At 47.0% G+C, this 5,129-nt stretch overlaps 1 pseudogene; it reads left to right on the top strand.

Annotated features, from left to right (window-relative positions):
• Window positions 1–1,327: 1,327 nt before the first annotated feature.
• On the top strand, window positions 1,328–1,607 carry LOC110317435 (annotated as a pseudogene).
• Window positions 1,608–5,129: the final 3,522 nt, after the last annotated feature.

Here is a 5,129-nt window from a genome sequence, read left to right as displayed (position 1 = left end):
CCCATTCCCAGTGTGTACGTCCTCCGGCAAGGATATAGTCATGGGAGGTTCCATAACCTCCCAAACAGTGCCATCAACTGGGGACAAGGTGTTCAAATATTTGACCCTATTGCATACATTTGTTCAAACCACCACACTCACCATATACATTTTTATACTCAGCCTGTATGAAACCAATATGGAGCCATAAATTGGACATTTTCATAGCAATTCTAAAAGTAGTGTACATATAAAGCACATTAAAAGTACTCAGTAGTTGTACGTTGTTAATACAAATTATTGCAAAGCACTGCTCAGTTGCACATGCATATGATAGGAATCAGGTGCTTTATAGAAACAGCTGTAGGCAGTAAGAAAAATGAATGATGCATAACCTAACATATGACCCAGACTTTGCCCTTTAGTAACCAGCTCCATCTCTTTTTTTTTTTTTTTTTTTATTTACTATATGTAAGTACACTGTAGCTGTCTTCGGCCACTCCAGAAGAGGGCGTCAGATCTCGTTACGAATGGTTATGAGCCACCATGTGGTTGCTGGGATTTGAACTCCGGACCTTCGGAAGAGCAGTCGGGTGCTCTTACCCACTGAGCCATCTCACCAGCCCCAGCTCCATCTCTTGAACCCCATAAAAATGAGCCCCACGCAGTAACTGGGACCCTTGAAGACTGTTACTCACGTGACCTGCTGTCATTCTGGACAGTGTCTCCCTCTACAACCTGCACTATGACTTTACTCTGAATAAAGCTGTCTTGCCTCTTCTGCAAATCTATACGAGCCCAGACCACCACCACTGACAAAAAGCAGCTTGAAAATATGTTGTAGAACTTTGGCCTTGTGTTCTGTTTCTTTTTTAAAGATGTGCTTATTTATTTTAAATGTTGTGAATATGTGTGTCTGTGTGCAGATTTGTGAATGTCTTAGTGTGGGTCTCCAAGGAATCCAGAAGAGGGCATCACATCCTCTGGAGTGGGAATCTACAGGAAGTTGTCAGTTGTCTGCCATGACTGCTGGGACTCTAACTCAAGTCCTCTTTGAGGGCAGTGCGCGGGCTAGTTTCATGTCAACTTGACAAGGTAAAGCCATTTTGGAAATGGAAAGTACGGTTGTGAAAACGCCTACATCAGATTGGCCTGTGGGCAAATGTAGAACACGTTCTTAATTAGTGATTGAAATGGGAGGACCCAGTGCATTGTGGGTGATGCTCTAAGACCAATGGGTTGGTGGTTGTGGGCACTATAAGAAATCAAGCTGAGGATGCCGGCCTCATCACTGCGTGCTCAGCTCTTCCAAGGACTGCTGCGCCCAGATGTCACCTGATTCTTTAAAATGCCACGCCGAATGGAGCACACCATGGAAACCGTGACGCTTACATTTCATAGTTTTTCAGAGAACAAAGGAGGACCTAACAATGCTTGCGGAAAGGGAGATCCCTGGGGTTCTGGAGAACCAAAAGGACTCTCTGACGGTGGACAAAATAATGAAGGACCAGGACCAGTGCCTAGATGACAAAGTGGACTTCCAGAACTTTCTCTCAGTAGCGGCGGGGCTCATCACTGCATGCCATGACTATTTTGTAGTTCACATGGAGCAGAAGGGGAAGAAGTGAGGCCCACTGGAGCACTGCCACCCCCACCCTGATGTGAGTTCTCTCACGAGGTCACTTGAGGAATCCGCCCCACTGCTTCTTGTGAACAGATCCGATCCTTAGGAAATGTGGAGACAGCATCCGACTCCAGTTCAAGAAGCGTGCCTTCCCCCTAGCCTTGAACAGGCTAAACAGACCTCCTGTTTGCCATGACCCCGGTGGAGTCTTCTGCCTGGCTGCACTGCAGCTTCCTACAGGAGCTTAGAGGAGTAGACTGCCCGCTGAGTTTGCTTTGCAACATAGTCCAGCTGAATCAAAGGATGGGTTTTGTGGTCTTCCCTCTATAAGCTGGAGCTGCAGAATTAAACTTTGAACCTTGATCAGAACCTTGTCTTGGCTTCATCCTTCTCTCACACCTGGTCCTTTTCATTTCCAGCCCCCCTTTCAGGTAAACCCAGTTCTCCATGGCTGCTGGATGGCTACAGAGAAGCAGAGAAAGAAAAGTTCTCCGATGACAAAGAAGCATTTGAGTTTTATATTGCTTGCATCCCACTGCCCTTTTAAGTTCTGAAAAAGTGTGTGTGTGTGTGTGTGTGNGAGAGAGAGAGAGAGAGAGAGAGAGAGAGAGAGAGAGAGAGAGAGATCAAGCTGAGTAAGGCATGGAAAGCAGGCCAGTACACCGCACACCTCTGTCTCTGTGTCCTCTTCTCCATGTATGAGACTCTCCTGAAAAAAATGTAGAGGTCTACCCTCTCCCCAGCAGAGCTGGAGCCATTTTGTTCCATACCTGCCAGCTATTTCATATAGTTGCTATGATATGCTGCCAGTCAGTGGCACAGAAAAATAACTTGACTCAAAGCAAGGTTGTGCCAATCACATATCTTGTTATGTTCTGTATGTTACAAGGTTTTTTAATCTTAAGAAATTCCACAAAGCTTTACGCAGGACCCATCCAATTAAAGGACAAAATGAACTGTTATGTCTAAAATGGCTTGGGTCAGAGCAGCCACGGGGAAGCGCTTCCTGCACATGCATATGCGCCCACTGTGGGTTTTGTGGTTTTTTCCTTTATAAGCTGACAGAAAAAGATGTTTGGCATCATGGCTCAGCCCCCGAATTCTGAGCTACAATCCTGACTGATCAGCATTGGGGTGTGTCTTCAATAAACCATCCCTGTCTGACTGAGATCGGTGTTTGTATGGTTTGTGGGGCAACTCTTGGACCCCAACAATAACAACAAAATATCAAAGGTGACCTCAGTTCTGGTGATTGTTCTTTAACAGGAGAGTTCTGAACGGAGCACGCCACTGCGTTCCTTACCATGATTCAAAATCTGACAATAAACTCTTAGGAATGAAGGGACAAACAAACCAGTTGTTTCTTGATCCTTCGGCCAGTTCCTCACCCCTTACCTGATAGAGCAAGGAGCTCTACAGCAAGCATCCCTCTCAGAACCTCCATGCTAGCCTATCTCTAATGCTTATCTTCTCTCTTTATCCCATAAAGAACTTCCTAACTGGCCACTTCCTGTTCATCTACACCTGTGATTATGGTTTAATTTCAAAACCCACTGCCAGTCAATGGAAACCAGGGGGGGGGAGGTCACGGAGCCACCCTCAGCCATCTTGGACTATGGCACAAATCCTTGACTAATGAGGCAAAAATCCATGGTTCTGTAATAACCAGGGAAAGCTGCCACACTAACAGGGGCTGAGGGAAAACATGAAGGAGATGAGACACTACCCTTCTCATGGAGGCATTCCAGGCTCAGGATGACCAGAGCGAGAGCTGAAGACATGAGGTCACTTTGAGAGTCTTCCAGAAGAGGTCTATTACAACCATGGGGCAGATCCTGGGGTTTTTGACAACAGAGGCATCAGAACTGACTGACAGGTATGGACAGACGGCAAGGCTGGCTCTAAGGTGTTTGGCCAGGGCAACTAGATGACAGAAACTACCACTGACAAAATGAGGAGACAGAGCAAGGAGCAGGTTGGCAGCGAGAAGGGATTTCTAAGAGGTTCATTGTTGACACTGGGGGGAATCCTGGGACTGGCGAGACCGCTCCGCAAGCTCTGGCTGTTCTTGCAAAGGACTGGAGTTCCATCCCCAGCACCGTCAGGTGGATCATACCTTCTGGTGACTCCAACTCCAGGGGAATCTGGCTCCCTCTTCTGGCCTCCTCGGGTACTTGCACACATGTGACACAAAAGCCACGTATTTTAGAGCGTGTGAGCAAGCTTGAAGGACAGAGAGTGAAGCCTGCCACATCAGGCACCGGTTGGGACGGTCCAGCCGTCCAGCCATGAGAAGACATATACCTGCTGGGGTAGAAATGAGAACGTGAAAATTCAGCTAGACAGAGTTTAGTGGCCAATTAACTGACTGCAGGAACCAGAGTGTATGGAGATGGGAGAACAATTCCCTAGCATTTGCGCTGACATAAGAGGAAAAATGTAATATTCTTGGCATGACAGCGAAGGAGTGACACAAAGCTGCCTCTAGGGAGATGCTGCTGACCATGACCGTGACCTTTTGCAGGGTAGGTATCCTATAGCTTTGTGATCTCAGGGTAGGACACAGTGTTTGCTGAACGGGTTGGGAATGATGCGTGCACAAACAATTAGTGGTTAATGAACATTCAGATGGGCAGGTTTGTCAAGTAGGAGCTTAATGGCAGAGCAAGGTAAAGCAGGGTAAACTTAAGTTTAGAAATGGCACATCCGCTGTAAACACTCCCATTACTCACTGAGGTCACACTCCTGATCGAGGTGACCTAAGGGAGGAAAGGTTTATTCTGGCTCATGCATCAATGGCTACAACCATTGCGGTGGAAAAGGTGTGGCAGAAGGCTCCACCCATGCTGGCTTGAGGGAGGACGTGGCAGCTGCTTGCTACATGGTGCCAATGAGAAAATAGAATTCGGGTCAGAACCAGAAATGGAAAATCTCGACTAATAAATACACCATCCTTGATGTGTTAGATAAGCTTGTGTACCTTTTCCTATGCTCATGCAAGCAGAGATTCTGTGTGGATGAACAATGTGCATAACTCTCTGAATTCATGAACATGAGCCACCTAGCTCTCAGCGGGTCAGAGCGACCCCATCCCAGCATCTTTTGTACTAGCTCACTGTCTGCTCTACAGTCTCGTGCCATTATTTCCCCCAGAGGACTTAGCATGGCCTTGGCTGCCTCGGCATCTGCTATTTCTATCTATCCCAAGACACATCCTAGTTATCTCAGGATAACCTAAGACCTAACCCTGACTTCAGGTAGCACTGTTCAATTAACCACGGCAGGGAGACTTTGGAAGTCTTGGAGACTGCACAGATCATGATGATGGAGAAAGAGTGTGTGTTGTTCAGTTCCCATCTGAACCACACAGAGGCTTGCTCCTTGGGCTCTGAAGTCTGAGTCCCAAGGCATTATCGGCTACACCACTCTGTAGTGTATATTGCTGCTGGCGTAAATGTTATCCACAGCATGAGTAGACACATCCACTTTTATGTGATTCTCTCCTATCTCTGAATGGAGCAGTCCC

Source organism: Mus pahari, chromosome 2, assembly GCF_900095145.1.
Source record: "Mus pahari chromosome 2, PAHARI_EIJ_v1.1, whole genome shotgun sequence".
Lineage (NCBI taxonomy): Eukaryota > Metazoa > Chordata > Mammalia > Rodentia > Muridae > Mus > Mus pahari.
The sequence above is the reverse complement of the archived record's forward strand: the minus strand, read 5'-3'. Positions and strand labels throughout refer to the sequence as shown.